Source organism: Pseudophryne corroboree, chromosome 1 (assembly GCF_028390025.1).
Source record: "Pseudophryne corroboree isolate aPseCor3 chromosome 1, aPseCor3.hap2, whole genome shotgun sequence".
Taxonomy (NCBI): Eukaryota; Metazoa; Chordata; class Amphibia; order Anura; family Myobatrachidae; genus Pseudophryne; species Pseudophryne corroboree.
In genome coordinates, this window is record NC_086444.1 from 488,031,764 (window position 1) to 488,054,234 (window position 22,471).

Sequence of the window (22,471 nt, forward strand, 5' to 3'; positions counted from 1 at the left end):
CACAATGCCCGTGATATAGTATACAACACACCGTAATGCCTGACACATTATGACACACACCGCAATGTCCATGATACATTACGCCACACACTGCAATGACCCTGAGACATTATACCACATATCACAATGCCCGTGATATAGTATACCATACACCGTAATGCCTGTGACACATACCGCAATGCCCATTATACCCTATGCCACACACAGCAATGCCCATTATACATTATGCCACACTGCAATGCCCCTGAGGCATTATACCACATACCACAATGCCCGTGATATAGTATGCCACACACCATAATGCCTGTGACACATTATGACACACACCGCAATGTCCATGATACATTATGCCACACACCATAATGCCCATTACACATTAAGTCCTACAGTAAGGCTTCTAATTACTTTTAAATTACCTGCTCGTTGCCAGGGGTTTCATGCTCTTGGTTCCATGCATGGTGTCAGGGGTTTTCATGCTCAGGGTGTCATGCTCGTTGCCAGGGGTTTCATGCACTGGGTGTCATGCTCGTTGCCAGGGGTTTCATGCACTGGGTGTCATGCTCGTTGCCAGGGGTTTCATGCACTGGGTGTCATGCTCGTTGCTAGAGGGTAGTGCTTGTTGCTAGGGCTGTGCTCCCAGTGCCACATATGCCCCCAGTGCGATATTCCCCCACAGTGCCAGGTACTCACATGCCCCCAGTGCCAAATATAGCCCCCCCATGTGCCAGTTACACATATACCCCCCAAGTGCCACATATGCCCCCAGTGCCAGATATTCCCCCACAGTGCCAGGTATTCACATGCCCCCAGTGCCAAATATAGCCCCCTATGTGCCAGGTAGTACACATATACCCCCCAGTGCCACATATGCCCCCAGTGCCAGATATTCCCCCACAGTGCCAGGTACTCACATGCCCCCAGTGCCAAATATAGCCCTCTCATGTGCCAGGTACACATATACCCCCCAGTGCCACATATGCCCCCTCAGTGCCACATATGCCCCCCGAAGTGCAAAATATGCTCCCCCTCCCCCGAATATGCTCCCCCACTGCCAGTTAAATCCCCCCCCTGTGCGCTCCCCCGCTGTTTTGTGTTTTGTGATGGAGGGACACGGAGGGCACAGCGTGCGCCTCTCCTGTGTCCCTCCTGTGTCTCCGGCGGGTCTATTAAAGGAAGTGCCGGTTCGTGAGCCAATCAGAGCTCACGAACGGCACTTCATTTATTAGACCCGCCGGAGACCCAGGAGGGACACAGGAGAGGCGTGCGCTGTGCCCTCCGTGTCCCTCCATCACAGCAGCGGAGGGAAGGAGGGAGAGGAGACCGCAGATTGACATGCGGATGCTCGTCCGCATGTCAATCTGCGCTAAATCAGTGGCAGCGCCCCCACAGCCCTGCGCCCCCAAGCCACCGCGAGGGTTGCGGGGGCAGTAGTTACGCCACTGATTAAGACCGAGAAAGCTCCAGGACGATCCTTTTCATCACTACTACAGCCACAGTAACGTGAGGTTGAATGGTTCCATTGTTCCAGGCAGCATATCTCTGGCCTCTGCAAACCCAAGTACCCACAAACCAATTGTGTTATATGCAGATGTGCTCGGCATCAGCTTGCAAATGAGTTGCAGAAATCGTGACTTGTTTGCTGCAAATACAGTAGCATGCGTGTGAATGTCTGCAGGCATGTGCCTACGCATCCACTCCCATTGCAATCAATGGAGTAGTTGCACACTGTGAATGTTCATGGCAAGCTGCATATAATTGTTGGCACACAATGCAGCAGGCGATTATATGCACAATGGGGGTCATTCCGAGTTGATCGTAGCTGTGCTAAATTTAGAATAGCTACAATCATTCACACTGACATGCGGTGGGAGGCACAGCACAGGGCTAGTCCGCCCCGCATGTCAGTGCCCCCCCCCCCCCCGCAGAAGTGCAAAGGCATCGCACAGTGGCGATGCGTTTGCACTTCAAGAGTAGCTCCCATCCAGCGCAGCTTTAGCGTGCTGGGCGGGAGCTACTCGTCGCTCCCAAGCCCGCAGCGGCCGCGTGTGATGTCACGCAGCCACAACGGCCTGCCCCCCCAACGGTCCGGCCATGCTTGCATTGGCCGGACCATGCCCCCTAAACGGCAGCTTAACACCTCCGTCCAGCCCCCTTCCGCTCAGCGACCGCCTCTGAATCACAGGCGATCGCTAGGCAGCGACAGCTGGCATGCGCCGGTGCACTGCAGTGCTGGTGCATGCGCAGTTCCGACCCGATCGCTGCGCTGCGAGAAACTGCAGTGAGCGATCGGGTCAGAATGAACCCCAATGAGTACATGATGTGACACATCTGTACATGATGTAAGATCAAACACAGTCTGAGTGTCTGCAGCTGGCAGAAGAGATACATAAACAGAGTTAGAAGAGTTAAGTACAGGACCTCAATATATCATTTCCTGCCAAATCCTAGACTGATTTTGGCATTCTAAATTACATCAGTGCAGGTGCCAGTGAATGCTTAGAGGCTGAGGGGTCAAACACAGTACTGTCGCCCGGATCACTAGCGGCTAACGTTCTCCCATCAGTGACATCATTATAGGGGTGGAGCCTTCCTAATACAGTGCATGCAACGGAAGGTTGAACTGCGCTCCCCCCCATTTTATTGCAGCACTATCAATACAAGTTCTGTTGCCTCAAGGATTTTTTTTGGCAGTTAGGGTCATTGGGAAATATTACTAATACTATTGATAAAACCATCTGGAGCTGGGTCTTTTTTCTAAGTATATTTGCTTGAGTTCTTTTTTTTTTGTATATTGCTATCTCAAACAATTTCAGGTAAGTTCAATAGTACCCAACAACAGTCATTGACTTTCTATAACATGTTAAAATTATACTGTAGGTCTCTCCTATATTATTTCTGAATTAGTGCATTCTGGATCAACAAATGTAAATTTTATCTACTGAAAATATGTGTTTGGAATCTATGTAACATTTTATTATGATAGCCAAACTTTGACTGGTGAATTAAGTTAGTTATTACATAGAGACACCATAGGTACGTGAAATAAATGATGATACACTGTAATTTTCCTCTTGCCAAATAGCAGATTGCTTCATGTTTATGTGTGGGAAAACATTAATTAAACATGTCATGCGATAATGGGTGTGTGCAGTCAACCCTGAAATAATTGGATATGTTTATGTGTCTTTATTACTGTTCCCAGTTTAACAAATTAACATAAAAAATAATTATAGTGAACCTTGCACCTCGAGCCATTTGATAATAAATAGTTGCTATAGATATTGGTTTAAATTTAAAGATGTGTCAAAAGGTAATTGCACTATTAATGCTAGCTGGAAAATTGGTCAAAGACTTACCTAAGCAAAGACTGAAAAGTGCTTTGCCTATTTAGTTACAGCTGTCATACTATGTATACCATTAGGGCACTTCTATCACATACTGTAGGTAAATCCTCATGTGTGAAGGGGACATTTAATATATGTAATGGAGCAATTATTTAAAAAAATAATCTGTTACAAAATAATGTATATTTGTTAATCCAGAATGCAATACACTTCCAATACAGGAAGTTAGCAAAATTAAAACTTGTTTTTAGTTATTGTAACATGAATTTTATTTAGCAAGGAACTTCCACACTTACATAAAGAGGGGATGTAGTTAATATCCCAGCGATCAGGATCCCAGCGGTCAGAATACCGACACCGGGATCCTGATCACCGAGAATGCCGACAGCTGCATCAGGGCTATTCCCACTTGTGGGTGTCCACTGATAATGTCGATATTATCTTAAACCATAAAGCTATACCTTTAAACACACTTTTACCATGGAGCCGCTGCGGCCGCTAGACTTAGTACACACGCTACGTACTCTGTACGCTATTTGCGTACAGAGTCCCGTACCTTTTACGGACTTAGCGTACAAACGCCGCGCTGGGGGTACAAAGTACACACAGCGCGCACACACTCTTGATATACTTTAAACCTTATTAGTAATGCAATGCAATGATATTATTACACTCTAAACCTTATGCAGCAAAGCACTGCAATGATGTTACACCTTAAACCTTATGCAGCGCTGACGGTACAAAGTACCCGCAGCGCGTACACAACTTATCAATACACTCTTAAACCTTATACAGTTAGGTAATGTAATACGCTTTAAACCCTAGCAGGGAAAAGAGGACACAACACCGATGTGTAGTTAAACACTGGGCTCCAAAACCTCAGCGTATATATCTGGAAGGGGATAACAATACAATTTATACACTACAAAATACAACAGAGTAAAATGGCTACAGTCAATTGTACATACGTGAGAATATTCGCTTGCGCAACCTGGACCAGTCCTCCGCTCATCAGGTAGATAGCGTTCAGAGTCTTCTGACCGGCCAGGCAGCAACAGGCTTTTTATACACTACTTCCATAAAGCAATACAATGGATATTGTAATCCCTTTGTCCATTGGACACAGAGATGCATCTTTACATTACAGGAGAGGTCATAGGTTGATTTGAAAAGGTGGGCGATGTCTTTCCCAATTGCTCTTGTGGGTGGTCTCCTCTGGATTTCCGCCGCATACATAATATACAGTAAATACAGTTTATATCTATATTCTACTTCTGCACATAACTATACGCAGGAACATGCAATCTTCCTCTAACCAACACCGGAATGTTACCCTTAAAATACCCTACAGCTGGATACTAGACATCACCTTATAACCTTAGTCTGTCCCTTCCTATCATGCAAAGGCGAATCCCTTAGTCCTGGAATCATTTAAACTGTTGATACTTGCTGATGTGGTGCGGGGGGGCTATGTGTACAATGTGCACTATTTGGGTTAAATATGTAATGTTTTTATAACCCTCTATGTGCTCACAAACTCCGCCGTAAATACCCACACCACGCGCAGGACCGCGGGAGCGATCATACACAAATTGCGGATATGTGCACGCACGTCGGAACAAGTACACGCGCAGCGGGCATGTGTGTGTGGTTAGTACGTGGTGTAGGTACTGGAATATTTTTCGACTTTGACACCACGACACTCATAGTCTGAACAGAACCTGTGGCGATCCCAGGCATCTGTATTCTGACGACCGGGATTCCATATCCGCCCCGATTTGCTGCACTTTACTTTTTCAATTCAATGAATTGCAGTATGACACACCAAGGCATATTGCACTAATGCTAAAAATATAAGAAAATAATTTGCAAAGCACATGGCCGGATTAAGGCAAGGGCAACAGAGGCGGTTGACCCATACAGAGAGCAGTATGTATTTAGAAGCAGTAGAGTGGCTGGAAGTGACGGCATAGATAGTGAAGAATGGCCCTGGCAGTGTCTGGGACTCAGGAGCAGTGGTGCAGCACAGGCAGTGAGAAAGGACCCTCCAAGCAATGAGGATGGGTGCAGCGCAGGCAATGAGGAAGGAGCCCCCTAGTGAGGACCCTGCCTGGAGAGCTCCATACTGAAGACCCGGAGAGTGCCCTGGTACTGCCAGAGATGAACCACTGGTAACACTGCTGTGGGTGAGACCCCTGGTAAAGTATTTGTGTCTCTATCGGTCTTTCTGTCTCTGTGTTTGTGTCTCTGTCTGTGTGTGTGTTTTGTAATGGTTTTGTTGGGCCCTACATTTTTGTCCCCTGGGGGCCCCCACAGCCCTTAATCTTACCCTGGCAATAAACAGGGATTGTGCACCACAAATAATTTCAATTTTATACTACTGCTCCTATCAATACTTCCCACACACTTTAAGATGGACACCTACTTTCCACTCTTTCTAGATGCTCTGCAATCTAGAAGTGCATGTAGATTTGTAGGCAGGCAAAAAAACCTGAAGATCATTATGTGTTAAATGGTAAACATCAAATCAATGTCCTACCACTTTAGAACCACTGCCATCATTAAATAATACATTTCCTGTTTTCTTCTAAAATGATGCTTGGTTGAATGCTATTGTTCATAGTTCAAACCTAACAACAGATAAATAACAAATTATATTCAGAGTTCTGATATGCAATATTGCTATGATTTAAATCCATGATAGCCAATATTATACATTTTGTGTACTGCCCCCCATCTCTCCATACCCTAATTATCCCTGCCCCTGAAGGAGCTGAAGACAGAGCAATGCAGTTGTACATGAACTATGTAAACCACCCAATCCTGGGAGGACTACTGTGTGGTATATCATGGTAATAGCTACTGTACTTGTGATGATGGATTCTGGGGAATTAATGGGGGATATTAAAATATTTGGGTAGATTAGGAGAACATGATGACTGTGCCGTAACTAGGCATTTTAGTGCTGTGTGCAAGAAACGGCATTGGCGCCACCCCCTATGCAAGATTGGGGCAGTGTGCGCCGCAGACACGCAAAAAATATATATAGGGGTGTGGCTTCATTGGGAAGGGGCATGGCCACAAAATAATACCAATTCATACTACGCTGCACAGTAGCGCCACTACACCAGGTAGAGACCCTTTTACACATTACGGCAGACAGCCCCCCTTTTTACCCATTACGTCAGACAGTCCCCCTTTTTACACATTACAGCAGACAGCGTCCCCTTATTACTCATTACGGCAGACAGCGTCCCCCTAATTACACATTACGGCAGACAGCGTCCCCCTTTTTACACATTACGGAAGACAGCGTCCCCCTTTTTACACATTACGGCAGACAGTGACCCCTTTTTACACATTACGGCAGACAGCGTCCCCTTTTTTACACATTATGGCAGACAGCATCCCCTTTTTACACATTATGGCAGACAGCATTTTTATACATTACGGCAGACTGCATCCCCCTTTTTACACATTACGGCAGACAGCAACCCCTTTTTACACATTTCGGTAGACAGCGTCCCCCTTTTTACACATTACGGCAGACAGTCCCCCTTTTTACACATTATGGCAGACAGCATCCCCTTTTTACACATTACGGCAGACAGCGTCCCACTTTTTGACACATTACGGCACACAGTCCCCCTTTTTACACATTACAGCAGGCAGCGTCCCCCTTTTTACACATTACGGCAGACAGCGTCCACCTTTTTACACATTACAGCAGACAGCATCCCCCTTATTACACATTACGGCAGACAGCATCCCCTTTTTACACATTACGGCAGCCAGTGTCCCCCTTTTTACACATTAAGGCAGCCAGCATCCCTCTTCTTACACATTATGGCAGACAGCATCCCCCTTTTTACACATTATGGCAGCCAGTCCCCATTTTTACACATTGTGGCAGAGAGAGAGAGAGAGAGAGATACTTGCCATCTCTCCCCACTGGCAGTCAGGCTCCTCATGCTGGCAGATCCTGGGCAGCCGCAGGGGAGAAGGAGGAGGAGGGAGGGGGACTGGAACCGCAGCAGCGCTATGTAATTGGTAGTAGCACTGCTGAAGCAGTCCCCTCTCCTTCCGTATTGGCTGCCCGCCGCTGTGAATGCTGGGATGAGGGAACCACATCCCAGCATTCAGAGCAGCGCCGGGCAGCCAATACAGAAGGAGAGGGGGCTGCTGCAGTGGCACTACTACCAATTACATAGCGCTGCTGTGGCTCCAGTCCCCCTCCCTCCTCCTCCTTCCCTGCCTCCGGCACTGCTGTTCTCCTCCATCGCGGTGCACGGCACAGAACAGGCGGCTTGTAATGAGTCAATTTGACTCATTACAAGCTGCAGTCTGTGCGCCCTCAGGGTAACTGCGCTGTGTGCCAGGCACACCTGGCACACAGGTAGTTATGGTGCTGCATGATGATGAGATGCGGGATTGATGACATGAAAACCTATTAGACACAACACTCAGTGCAAAGTCTTTCTTTTTAGTTTTTCCTGGTTGCGCAAGCTGATGATCTAGGCTGCACACATTAATGTCCAATACATCATAATATTAGAGATGAGCGGGTTCAGTTCTCAGAGAACCAAACCCCCCCAGACTTCACGTCACAAGCCCAGATTGGAGTCAGGCTCGGGTTTTCCCGCCTGACTCGGAAACCAGAACGAGGCAAAATGTCATCATCCTGCTGTGGGATTCTCGCAGGGTTTGGATTCCATGTAAGGAGCCGTGCGTCCCCGCCATTTTCACTCCAGCATTGGAGAGTGTAGAGAGAGGACGTGTCTCCGTCCTCAGTGTCCGTATCTTGTGCTGTATCTGTCCTGTCACAGTGGTTGTATCCTCTGCAGCCATATATCCAGTGCTGCTGTATAAGTCAAGCCCAGTGGTTCTGTGTTGGGCTGCATCAGTCCAGTGATGGTGTCTTGTGCTGCATCAGTCCAGTCACAGTAGTGGTGTCCTCTGCTGCCATATGTCCAGTTCTGCTGTATAAGTCAAGCCCAGTGGTGCTGTGTTTTGTGCTGCATCAATCCAATGGTGGTGTGTTGTGCTGCATTAGTCCAGTCACAGTGGTGGTGTCCTCTGCTGCCATATGTCCAGTGCTGCTGTATAAGTCCAGTCCAGTGGTTCTGTGTTGTGCTGCATCAGTCCAGTGGTGGTGTCTTGTGCTGCATCAGTCCAGTCACAGTGGTGGTGTCCTCTGCTGCCATATGTCCAGTGCTGCTGTATAAGTCAAGTCCAGTGGTGCTGTGTTGTGCTGCATCAGTCCAGTTGTGATGTGTTGTGCTGCATCAGTCCAGTCACAGTGGTGGTGTCCTCTGCTGCCACATGTCCAGTGCTGTTGTATAAGTCCAGTCCATTGCAGTGGGGCTGTGTTGTCCTGCATCAGTCCAGTGGTGGTGTTCCTGTGCTGCTGAATATGTCCAGTGATACTGTCGTATATGTCCATTGATACTGTCATATATGTCCAGTGGTACTGCCGTATAAATCTAGTGATCCTGCTGTATAATTCCAGTGATACCGGCGTACACGTCCAGTCCAGTGAACCTGCCGTATAATTCCAGTGATCCTGTCCTATAATTCCAGTGGTACTGGCATATAATTCCAGTGATCATGCCGTATAATTCCAGTGGTACTGGCTTATAAATCCAGTCCAATGATACTGCCTTACATGTCCATTGATACTGCCGTATATATGTCCAGCGGTACTGCCGTATAAATCCAGTGATCCTGCTGTATAATTCCAGTGATCCTGCCGTATAATTCCAGTGGTACTAGCATATAAATCCAGTGATCCTGCCATATAATTCCAGTGGTACTGGCGTATAAATCCAGTCCAGTGATACTGCCGTATATGTCCATTGATAGTTACTGCCATATATGTCCATTAATACTGTTGTATATGTCCAGTGGTACTGCCATATAAATCCAGTGATCCTGCTGTATAATTCCAGTGATCCTGCCATATAATTCCAGTAGTACTGGCGTATAAATCCAGTCCAGCGATACTGCCATATATGTCCAGTGATACTGCCGTATATGTCCATTGATACGGCAATATATGTCCAGTGATACTGCCGTATATGTCCATTGATACTGCCGCATATGTCCAGCGGTACTGCCATATAATTGCAGTGATCCTGCCATATAAATCCAGTGATCCTGCCATATAATTCCATTGATCCTGCCATATAAATCCAGTGGTACTGGCGTATATGTCCAGTGATACTGCCGTTTATGTCCAGTGGTACTGCCGTAAATGTCCAGTGGTACAGCCGTATAATTCCAGTGATCCTGCCATATAAATCCAGTGGTATTGGCGTATATGTCCAGTGATACTGCCGTATATGTCCAGTGGTACTGCCGTAAATGTCCAGCAGTACTGCCGTATAAATCCAGTGATCCTGCCGTAAAATTCCAGTGGTACTAGCGTATAAGTCCAGTGATCCCTGCCATATAATTCTAGTGGTACTGGCGTATAAGTCCAGTACAGTGATACTGCCATATATGTCCAGTGAAACTGCCGTATATGTCCATTGATACTGCCGTATACTGTATGTCCAGTGATACTGCCATATATGTCCATTGATACTGCCGTATATGTCTAGCGGTACTGCCGTATAATTCCAGTGATCCTGCCATATAATTCCAGTGATCCTGCCATATAATTCCAGTTGTACTTGCGTATATGTCCAGTGATACTGCCATATATGTCCAGTGATCCTGCCATATAATTCCAGTTGTACTTGCGTATATGTCCAGTGATACTGCCATATATGTCCAGCGGTACTGCCGTATATGTCCAGTGCTACTGCCGTATAAATCCAGTAATCCTGCCATATAATTTTGGTGGTACTGGCATATAAATCCAGTCCAGTGATACTGCTGTATATGTCCAGTGATACTGCCATATATGTCCATTGATACTGCTGTATGTGTCCAGCGGTACTGCCGTATAAATCCAGTGATCCTGCCATATAATTCCAGTGATCCTGCCTTATAATTCCAGTTGTACTTGCGTATATGTCCAGTGATACTGCCATATATGTCCAGTGATCCTGCCATATAATTCCAGTTGTACTTGCGTATATGTCCAGTGATACTGCCATATATGTCCAGCGGTACTGCCGTATAATTTTGGTGGTACTGGCATATAAATTCAGTCCAGTAATACTGCTGTATATGTACAGTGGTACTGCCGTATATGTCCAGTGGTACTACCGTATAAATCCAGTAATCCTGCCATATAATTTTGGTGGTACTGGCATATAAATCCAGTCCAGTGATACTGCCATATATGTCCAGTGATACTGTCATATATGTCCAGTGGTACTGCCGTATATGTCCAGTGGTACTGCCAAATAAATCCAGTAATCCTGCCGTATAATTTTGGTGGTACTGGCATATAAATCCAGTCCAGTAATACTGCTGTATATGTCCAGTGATACTGCCATATATGTCCATTGATACTGCTGTATGTGTTCAGCGGTACTGCCGTATAATTCCAGTGGTACTAGCATATAAATCCAGTGATCCTGCCATATAATTCCAGTGGTACTGGCGTATAAATCCAGTCCAGTGGTATGGCCGTATTTGTCCAGTGATACTGCCGTATATGTCCATTGATACTGCTGTATATGTCCAGCGGTAAGCCGTATAATTCCAGTGATCCTGCCATATAATTCCAGTTGTACTTGCGTATATGACCAGTGATACTGCCATATATGTCCAGTGATACTGCCGTATATGTCCAGCGGTACTGCCGTATAAATCCAGTAATCCTGCATATAATTTTGGTGGTACTGGCATATAAATCCAGTCCAGTGATACTGCTGTATATGTCCAGTGATACTGCCATATATGTCCATTGATACTGCTGTATGTGTCCAGCGGTACTGCCGTATAAATCCAGTGATCCTGCCATATAATTCCAGTGATCCTGCCATATAATTCCAGTTGTACTTGCGTATATGTCCAGTGATACTGCCATATATGTCCAGTGATACTGCCGTATATGTCCAGCGGTACTGCCGTATATGTCCAGTGGTACTGCCGTATAAATCCAGTAATCCTGCCATATAATTTTGGTGGTACTGGCATATAAATCCAGTCCAGTGATACTGCTGTATATGTCCAGTGATACTGCCATATATGTCCATTGATACTGCTGTATATGTCCAGCGGTACTGCCGTATAATTCCAGTGATCCTGCCATATAATTCCAGTGATCCTGCCATATAATTCCAGTGGTACTGGCGTATATGTCCAGTGATACTGCCGTGTATGTTAAGTGATATTGCCGTATATGTCCAGTGGTACTGCCATATAAATCCAGTGATCCTGCCGTATAATTCCAGTGGTACTGGCATATAAATCCAGTGATCCTGCTGTATAATTCCAGTGGTTCTGGTGTATAAATCCAGTCCAGTGATACTGAAGTATATGTCCAGTGATACTGCCGTATATGTCCTTTGATACTGCCGTATATGTCCAGTGATATTGTCGTGTATGTCCATTGATACTGTCGTATATGTCAAGCGGTACTGCTGTATAAATCCAGTGATCCTGCTGTATAATTCCATATAAATCCATATAATTCCATATAAATCCAGTCAGTGGTGCTGCCATATAAATTCAGTGGTGATGTCCTGTGCTGTATATTATTTACTCCAAATAATGGGTTTATTAATATTTAATTCAAATAATTTTCACAGGGTTTACCCTGTGTGGTGTAGAGGTACACTCTCCTGTACCGCATATTGTTATATAACTCCAGAAAAATAATGGAGAACAAAAATTTGGAGGATAAAATAGGGAAATATCAAGAACCACTTCCTCCTAGTGCTGAAGCTGCTGCTGCCATTAATCATGACATAGATGATGAAATCCCATCAATGTCGTCTGCCAAGGCAGATGCCCAATGTGATAGTAGAGGGCATGTAAAATCTTAAAAGCCAAAGTTCAGTAAAAAGACCCAAAAAAAGAAATTTAAATGGTCTGAGGAGAAAAGTAAACTTGCCAATATGCCATTTACGACATGGAGTGACAAGGAACGGCTAAAGCCCTGGCCTGTGTTCATGACTAGTGGTTTAGCTTCACATGACGATGAAAGTCCTCATCCTCCTGCTAGAAAAATGATAAGAGTTAAGCTGGAAAAAGCACAGAAAAGAACTGTGCGTTCTAAGATGGTATCACAAATCCCCAAGGAGAGTCCAAGTGTTTCAGCAGTTGCAATGCCTGACCTTCCCAACACTGGATGGGAAGAGGTGGCTTCTTCCACCATTTGCACGCCCCCTGCAAGTGCTGGAAGGAGCAACCACAGTCCAGTATCTGATATTCAAATTGAAGATGATGAGGATATGGGTGTTGCTGGTGCCGAGGAGGAAGTTGACAATGAGGATTCTGATGGTAATGTTGTTTGGCACCGGGGGAGACACCTGTTGTTTGTGAGATGAATAAGCCCATTGTGATGCCTGGGCAAAACACCAAAAAAGCCGCCTCTTCAGTGTGGAATTATTTCTCCACAATCCAGACAACATGTGTCAAGCTGTGTGTTGCCTCTTTCAATCTGTAATAAGTAGGGGTAAGGACGTTAACCACCTAGGACCATCCTCCCTTATATGTTCCCTGCAGTGCATTCATTAGAAGTCACTGTCAAGTTGTGAAAATTTGGGTAAGAGCGTAAGCAGTCCACTGACACCTAAATCCCTTCTTCCTCTTGTACCCAAGCTCCTGCAAGCCACACCACCAACTCCCTCGACATCGACTTCCTCCTCAGTTAGGGATGTCAGTAGTTCTGCAGGCCATGTCACTGGCAAGACTGAGGAGTGCTCTCCTAACCAGGATTTCTCCGTAGGATCCTTGAGTAGTATGCCTGCTGTTTCTGCTGCCGCTGCTGTTGTTGCTGCAAGGAATCGATCGTCATCCCAGAGGGGAAGTCGGAAGACCCCTTGTACTACTTCAACTAAGCAATTGACTGTCCAACAGTCCTTTGTGAGGAAGATGAAATATGACAGCAGTCATCCTTTCGCAAAGTGGCTAACTACATGCGTCCGGTATTCGCCATTAGTTCAGTGGGACTTAGAGAATTGTTTGAGGTACTGTGTCCATGGTATCAAATCCCATCTAGGTTCCATTTCACTAGGCAGGTGATACCGAGAATATACAGAGATGTCCGAAAAAGTGTCCTCCTCATCCTACAAAATGCAGTTGTACCCACTGTTCACTTAACCACAGACATGTGGACAAGTGGAACAGGGCAGACTAAGGACTATATGACTGTGACAGCCCACTGGGTAGATGTATGGCCTCTCGCAGCCACAGCAGCAGTGGCACCAGTAGCAGCATCTCGCAAATGCCAACTTGTTCCTAGGCAGGCTACGCTATGTATCACCGCTTTCCGCAAGAGGCACACCGCTGATAACCTCTTATGGAAACTAAGGGACATCAATGCACAATGGTTTACCCCAATTAGACTCTCCTGGGGATTTGTGATATTGGACAATGCCACCAATATTGTGTGTGCATTACATCTGGGCAAATGCCAGCATGTCCCATGTTTTTCACATACAATTAATTTGGTGGTACAGAATTTTTTGCAAAATTACAGGAGCGTACAGGAGATGTCGGTAGCCTGAAAAATTGTGGGCCACTTTCGGCATTCAGCCACCGCATGCCAAAGACTGGAGCGCCATCAAACACACCTGAACCTGCCCTGCCATCACCTGAAGCAAGAGGTGGTAACGAGGTGGAATTCGACACTCTATATGCTTCAGAGGATGAAGGAGCAGCAAAAGGCCATTAAAGCCTATACATCCACCTATGACATAGGCAAAGGAGAGGGAATGCACCTGACTCAAGCGCAGTGGAGAATGATTTTCATCTTGTGCAAGGTTTTCCAGCCCTTCGAACTTGCCACACGTAAAGTCAGTTCAGACACTGACAGCTTTAGGCAGGTCATTCCCCTCATCAGGCTTTTGCAGAAGCAGCTGGAGAAATTGAAGGAGGAGCTAAGACGGAGCGATTCCGCAAAGTATGTGGGACATGTGGATGGAGCCCTTCATTCGCTTTGCCAGGATTCAAGGGTGGTCTATCTGTTGAAATCAGAGCACTACATTTTGGCCACCGTGCTCGATCCTATGTTTAAAGCCTACATTGTATCTCTCTTTCCGGCATACACAAGTCTGCAGAGGTACAAAGACCAGCTGGTGAGAAAATTGTCAACTCAAGCGGAACGTGACCCGTCAACAGCTCCTTCTTCACTTACTTCCGCAATCTGGGCTGCAAGGAAAAGGATAATATTTCCTAGCCCACCTGCTGGTGGTGATGCAGGGCAGTCAGGAGCGAGTGCTGACATCTGGTTCAGACTTAAGGACCTGCCAACAATTACTGACATGTCTTCTGTCACTGCATATGATAATGTCACCATTGAAAGAATGGTAGAAGATTATATGAGTGACAGCATCCAAGTAGGCATGTCAGAGAGTCTGTATGTATACTGGCAGGAAAATTAGGCAATTTGGATGCACGTGCACAAACTGGCTTTATTTTACCTAAGTTGCCCCCTTTCCAGTGTGTACTCTGAATGAGTGTTTAGTGCTGCCGGTAACCTTGTCAGTGATTGGCAAAGGAGGTTACTTCCACAAAATGTGGAGAAGATGATGTTCATCAAAATGAATTATAAATTCCTCCAGAAAGACCTTGACCAGCAATTGCCTCCAGAAAGTACACAGGGACCTGTGATGGTGGATTTGAGTGGGGACGAATTAATACTCTGTGAGGAGGAGAATTTACACACTGAAAGAGGTGAGGAATCGGAGGATGAGGTCGACATCTTGCCTCTGTAGAGCCAGTTTGTGCAAGGAGAGATTGATTGCTTCTTTTTTGGTGGGAGCCCAAACAAACCAGTCATTTCAGCCACAGTAGTGTGGCAGACCCTGTCACTGAAATTATTGGTTTGTTAAAGTGTGTATGTCCTGTTTATACAACATAAGAGTGGGTGGGAGGGCCCAAGGACAATTCCATCTTGCAACTATTTTTCTTCTTTGCATCATGTGCTGTTTGGGGCCAAGTTTTTTCAAGTGCCAGGATTGTCTGCCTTTGCAGTGCCACTCCTAGATGGGCCAGGTGTTTGTGCCACACACTTGTGTCGCTTATCTTGGTCATACAGCTACCTCATTGCACCTCTTTTACTTCTTTGCATTATGTGCTGTTTGGGTACTAGTTTTTTAAAGTGCCATCCTGTTTGCCACTGCAGTGCCACTCCTAGATGGGCCAGGTGTTTGTGCCACACACTTGTTTCGCTTAGCTTAGTCATACAGCCACCTCGGTGCAACCTTTTGGCCTAAAAACAATATTGTGAGGTGTGAGGTGTTCGGAATAGACTGGAAAGGAGTGGAAATTAATGTTATTGAGGTTAATAATACTATAGGATCAAAATTACCCCCAAATTCTGTGATTTTAGCTGTTTTTATGTTTTTTCAAAAAAACATCCAGACCCAAAACCAAAACACGAAAGGGTGGTTTTTGGCAAAACCAATCCAAAACCAAAACACGAGCGGGGAATTAGAACCAAAAACCAAAATACGAAAAGTGCCCACCGCACATCTCTACATAATATGCCTAAAGTTTTAGACATACTGTATATTTAAATATTTATGTTGGGTTTTACATAAGTGACATAATAAAAAAATGTATGCACTTTTTTTTGAAGAGTGTTTTGGAGAGATGAAGTCAGGATTCTAACAGCCAGATGTTCAGAATCGCACTAGTAAGTGATGGTGTTAGGGTAAGCTGCAAGGAAAGGTCTAGGGTTAGGTTGTAGGGGTGGGGGGTGTTTAGGGTTAGGCTGTGGTGGAGGTAGGGGGTTAGGCTGCGGGAGGGGATGGTTTGTGATATGCTGCAGGATGGGTGGGATAGAGATAGGGTAGGATTAAAATACTTACTGGGATCCATCGGGAATTTTAATAAATGGGATGCCACTGTCAGCATCCAGGATTGTGACTGCTGGGATTTCATACCAAACCCATTTTGGATACAATTGAGTCAACCCTAAACATTTGGATTTATAAAAAGTAACCATCAAACAAAACAGACCCATAGCTTGAGACAGGGCAAATCATAAGATGGCATATGAGAACAGCTGCTGTTTCAAGGAAGGATTTCTGGCATAACCACCAATGATGAGACGGCCGAAAACTGTTCCAATACCAGCACCAGATCCAGCCACATCAACTGTGGCAGCACCAGCACCAATGAATTTAGCAGCAGTGTCAATGTCCCTGCTGATGCCACTGGTCTGGAATTGCCTCGGTACCAGCTGGGTGCATGGGTTGTGTGTCCCTCTGAGGGTATGATCAATTAACTGGAAGAAGATGAACTTACAAGAGGAATCATTTCATTTAACTTTGTATATTTGTGCAAAACAAATGCTGGAGTATTTCCATCAATTGTGCACAAGATGATTGGAGGAAATGGTCATAGTGGCAGCATAGGCGTGCGCAGGACATTTTATTAGGGGGTGCACGATTAGAAGGGTGTGTTTAGCACCGCCTATTGGGCATGTCTAACACCACCTAATGGGCGTATCTAGCACCACCTATCTGGCGTGTCTATATATATATATATAAAAAATCTGTTTAATATATGTTACATTTGTATATTTTATTACCATAGATTATATCCTAATCGCTCAAAATATATATTGATACTGAATTTGAACTTGTCCTCCTCCAAGAGGAACGCTGTATTCTGTGGCGTTGGCACATGATAAGGAGAGAGAGAGCGTGGGTAGGAGCATGAGCGGGCATGCACGCGGCATGACATCATCACAACACATCCCACAGGTTAGAGGAACTGGGAGTAGGATTACGTCAGTGATGTTGCACCCATACAAATGAATGACAACCAGACTGAGCGGAGGGGGTGGCGGGCGCAATGGGCGGGAGGACAGAAATGAGCACACTCGGCGATCACCGATACTGCAGCAGCAGGTGTGTGTGAGAGGGTGACAGACATTAGGGGGTGCCTGTGTGCACCAGGAACTCCCCCTGCGCACGCCTATGAGTGGCAGCCTACTGTATGCTGTGAATAAATATGAGTAAGATCCATGAAACAAACTTAACAATGTGTATACATACTGTATATGTAAAAACTTAACACTTGATATAACTAAAATGACCCTTTAAGACCTGCAATTCTATAAACGATAAATGGGGTTAAATAATGTATGCAATCTAGTAGTAGAAAAATCAGTGAATAAGTCCCACTTCAATATGTCACTCTGCAAGTCTTTGCTTATGTACAAATTACTTTGACTGCCACCTGCAGACCTCACTTGGGGCGGGTTGTACTAATGTCAAATCTTGCGGTAACTCATGCTTACTGCGTTCCCTGTTACAGTAACTGCAGCATGTACTAATGAAGTTTTATTGAAAAAATAAGTGTTTCTTTCTGCATTCTTTAAATCCAGCAGTGTTTCTGTAGCAGTCACTTCCTTTCTCTTACGTCCTAGAGGATGCTGGGGACTCCGTAAGGACCATGGGGATAGACGGGCTCCGCAGGAGACATGAGCACTTTAAGAAAGAACTTTTAGTATGGGTGTGCACTGGCTCCTCACTCTATGCCCCTCTTCCAGACCTCAGTTTACTACTGTGCCCAGAGGAGACTGGGTGCATTACAGGGAGCTCTCCTGAGTTTCCTGAAAGAAAGTATATTTGTTAGGTTTTTTATTTTCAGGGAGCCTGCTGGCAACAGACTCCCTGCATCGAGGGACTGAGGGGAGAGAAGCAGACCTACTTTAACGTTAGGCTCTGTTTCTTAGGCTACTGGACACCATTAGCTCCAGAGGGATCAGTACGCAGGTCTCACCCTCGCCGTCCGTCCCAGAGCCGCGCCGCCATCCTCCTCGCAGAGCCGGAAGATAGAAGCCGGGTGATTATGAGAAGAAAGAAGACTTCAGAGGCGGCAGAAGACTTCAGATCTTCACTGAGGTAACGCACAGCAGTAAAGCTGTGCGCTATTGCTCACACACAGCACACACAAACGGCAGTCACTGTAAGGGTGTAGGGCGTAGGGGGGGGCGCCCTGAGCAGCAATAAACCTTGTTTCTGGCAAAAGTATATATATACAGCTGGACACTGTATATATAAAGAGCCCCAGCCAGGTTTTTAGATTTTTGAGCGGGACAGAAGCCCGCTGTCGAGGGGGCGGGGCTTCTTCCTCAGCACTCACCAGCGCCATTTTCTCCACAGCACAGCGCTGAGAGGAAGCTCCCCGGACTCTCCCCTGCTTATCCATGGTGAAAGAGGGTTTTAAAGAAGGGGGGGCACATATTTGGTGCAAAATACATACAGCGCTATCTAGGTAAACATATTGTGTGTGTTTTTTCCTGGGTCATTTAGCGCTGGGTGTGTGCTGGCATACTCTCTCTCTGTCTCTCCAAAGGGCCTTGTGGGGGAACTGTCTTCAGATAAGAGGATTCCCTGAGTGTGTAGTGTGTCGGTACGCGTGTGTCGACATGTCTGAGGTAGAAGGATTTCCTAGGGAGGAGGAGGAGGAGCAAATGAATGTAGTGTCTCCGTCGACAACGCCGACACCTGACTGGATGGATATGTGGAATGTTTTAAGTGCTAATGTAAATTTATTGCACAAAAGATTAGACAAAGCGGAAGCTAGGGAACAGCCAGGGAGTCAACCCATGTCTGTCCCTATGTCGCAGGGACCTTCGGGGTCTCAAAAGCGCCCACTATCCCAAATAGTAGACACAGATACCGACACGGATTCTGACTCCAGTGTCGACTACGATGATGCAAAGTTACAGCCAAAATTGGCTAAATGTATTCGATATATGATTATTGCAATAAAAGATGTTTTGCATATCACAGAGGAACCCCCTGTCCCTGACACGAGGGTACACATGTATAAGGGAAAGAAACCTGAGGTAACCTTTCCTCCCTCACATGAGCTGAATGAGTTATGTGAAAAAGCTTGGGAATCTCCAGACAAAAAACTGCAGATTCCCAAAAGGATTCTTATGGCGTATCCTTTCCCGCCAACGGACAGGATACGGTGGGAATCCTCCCCTAGGGTGGACAAAGCGTTGACACGCTTATCCAAAAAGGTAGCGCTGCCATCCCAAGATACGGCTACCCTCAGGGATCCTGCTGATCGCAAGCAGGAGGTTACCTTGAAGTCCATTTACACACTTTCGGGTACCTTACTCAGACCGGCTATTGCGTCGGCTTGGGTGTGTAGCGCTGTAGCAGCATGGACAGATACCTTATCAGCAGAAATTGAAACCCTGGATAAGGATACCATCTTATTGACCCTAGGACATATAAAAGATGCTGTCTTATATATGAGAGATGCTCAAAGAGACATTGGTCTACTGGGTTCTAGAATCAACGCTATGTCGATTTCTGCTAGACAAGTCCAATGGACCCGGCAATGGACAGGTGATGCCGACTCAAAGAGGCATATGGAGGTTTTACCTTACAAGGGTGAGGAATTATTTGGGGAAGGTCGCTCGGACCTGGTCTCCACAGCTACAGCTGGTAAATCAAATTTTTTGCCTTATATTCCCTCACAGCCTAAGAAAGCACCACATTATCAAATGCAGTCCTTTCGGTCACAAAGAAACAAGAGAGTACTAGGTGCGTCCTTTCTTGCCAGAGGTAAGGGCAGAGGAAAAAAAGCTGCACAACACAGCTAGTTCCCAGGAACAGAAGTCCTCCCCGGCCTCTACAAAATCCACCGCATGACGCTGGGGCTCCGCTAAGGGAGTTCGCCCCAGTGGGGGCACGTCTTCCAATTTTCAGCCACATCTGGGTTCACTCACAGGTGGATCCCTGGGCAATAGAAATTGTTTCTCAGGGTTACAAGCTGGAATTCGAAAAGGTGCCTCAAATCGGCCCTGCAGACTTCTCCCCCAGAAAGGGAGATAGTGTTAAATGCAATTCACAAATTGTATCTTCAACAGGTGGTGGTCAAGGTTCCCCTACTTCAACAAGGGAGGGGATATTACTCAACCCTGTTTGTAGTCCCGAAACTGGACGGTTTAGTCAGACCCATTTTAAATTTAAAATCCCTGAACCTACACTTGAAAAGGTTCAAGTTCAAGATGGAATCGCTCAGGGCGGTCATCGCCAGCCTGGAAGGGGGGGGATTTTATGGTATCTCTGGACATAAAGGATGCATACCTTCATGTTCCCATATATCCACCTCATCAGGCGTACCTGAGATTTGCGGTACAGGATTGTCATTACCAATTTCAGACGTTGCCGTTTGGGCTTTCCATGGCCCCGAGAATTTTCACCAAGGTAATGGCGGAAATGATGGTGCTCCTACGCAAGCAGGGTGTCACAATTATCCCGTACTTGGACGATCTCCTCATAAAAGCGAGATCACGAGAGCAGTTACTGAACAGCGTGTCACTTTCACTGAAGGTGTTACAGCAACACGGCTGGATTCTCAATATCCCGGAGTCGCAGCTGGTTCCTACGGCTCGTCTGACCTTCTTGGGCATGATTCTGGATACGGACCAGAAAAGGGTTTATCTTCCAATGGAAAAGGCTCAAGAACTCATGACTCTGGTCAGGAACCTATTGAAACCAAAACAGGTGTCAGTGCATCACTGCACTCGAGTCCTGGGAAAGATGGTGGCATCTTACGAGGCCATTCCATTCGGCAGGTTCCATGCGAGGACCTTCCAATGGGACCTACTGGACAAGTGGTCCGGGTCACATCTACAGATTCATCATTTGATCACCCTGTCACCCAGGGCCAGGGTATCTCTCCTGTGGTGGCTGCAGAGTGCTCACCTTCTAGAGGGTTGCAGGTTTGGTATTCAGGACTGGGTTCTGGTGACCACGGACGCGAGCCTCCGAGGTTGGGGAGCAGTCACACAAGGAAGAAACTTCCAGGGTCTTTGGTCAAGTCAAGAGACTTGTCTTCACATCAACGTCCTGGAGCTGAGGGCCATATACAACGCCCTTCGTCAAGCGGAGAACTTTCTTCGCAACTTACCAGTTCTGATCCAGTCAGACAACATCACCGCAGTGGCTCATGTAAACCACCAGGGTGGCACAAGGAGCAGAGTGGCAATGCCAGAAGCCACCAGGATTCTTCGCTGGGCGGAAAATCATGAAAGCGCACTGTCAGCAGTGTTCATTCCGGGAGTGGACAACTGGGAAGCAGACTTCCTCAGCAGACACGACCTGCATCCAGGAGAGTGGGGACTTCATCAGGAAGTCTTTGCACAGATTACAAGTCAGTGGGGACTGCCCCAGATAGACATGATGGCATCCTGCCTCAACAAAAAGCTGCAGAGGTATTGCGCCAGGTCAAGAGACCCTCAGGCGGTAGCTGTGGACGCCCTAGTGACACCGTGGGTGTTCCAGTCGGTCTATGTGTTTCCTCCTCTTCCTCTCATCCCAAAGGTGTTGAGAATAATAAGAAAAAGAGGAGTACAGACAATTCTCATTGTTCCAGATTGGCCACGAAGGGCCTGGTATCCGGATCTGCAGGAGATGCTCACAGAAGATCCGTGGCCTCTTCCTCTAAGACAGGACCTGTTGCAACAGGGGCCCTGTCTGTTCCAAGACTTACCGCGATTGTGTTTGACGGCATGGCGGTTGAACGCCGGATCCTAGCGGAAAAGTGCATTCCAGATGAGGTCATTCCTACTCTGATAAAGGCTTGGAAGGACGTGACAGCTAAACATTATCACCGTATATGGCGAAAATATGTTTCTTGGTGTGAGGCCAGGAATGCTCCTATGGAAGAATTCCATCTGGGCCGTTTCCTTCACTTCCTACAAACTGGAGTGAATTTGGGCCTAAAATTAGGCTCCATTAAGGTTCAGATTTCGGCCTAATCCATTTTCTTTCAAAAAGAATTGGCTTCTCTCCCAGAAGTACAGACTTTTGTGAAGGGAGTGCTGCATATTCAACCTCCTTTTGTACCTCCGGTGGCAACGTGGTTTAAGTCGCACTGGTTCGAACCACTTAAAACAGTGGAGTTAAAATATCTCACTTGGAAGGTGGTCATGTTGTTAGCCTTGGCTTCGGCTAGGCGATTGTCGGAATTGGCGGCTTTGTCTCATAAAAGCCCCTATCTAGTTTTCCATATGGATA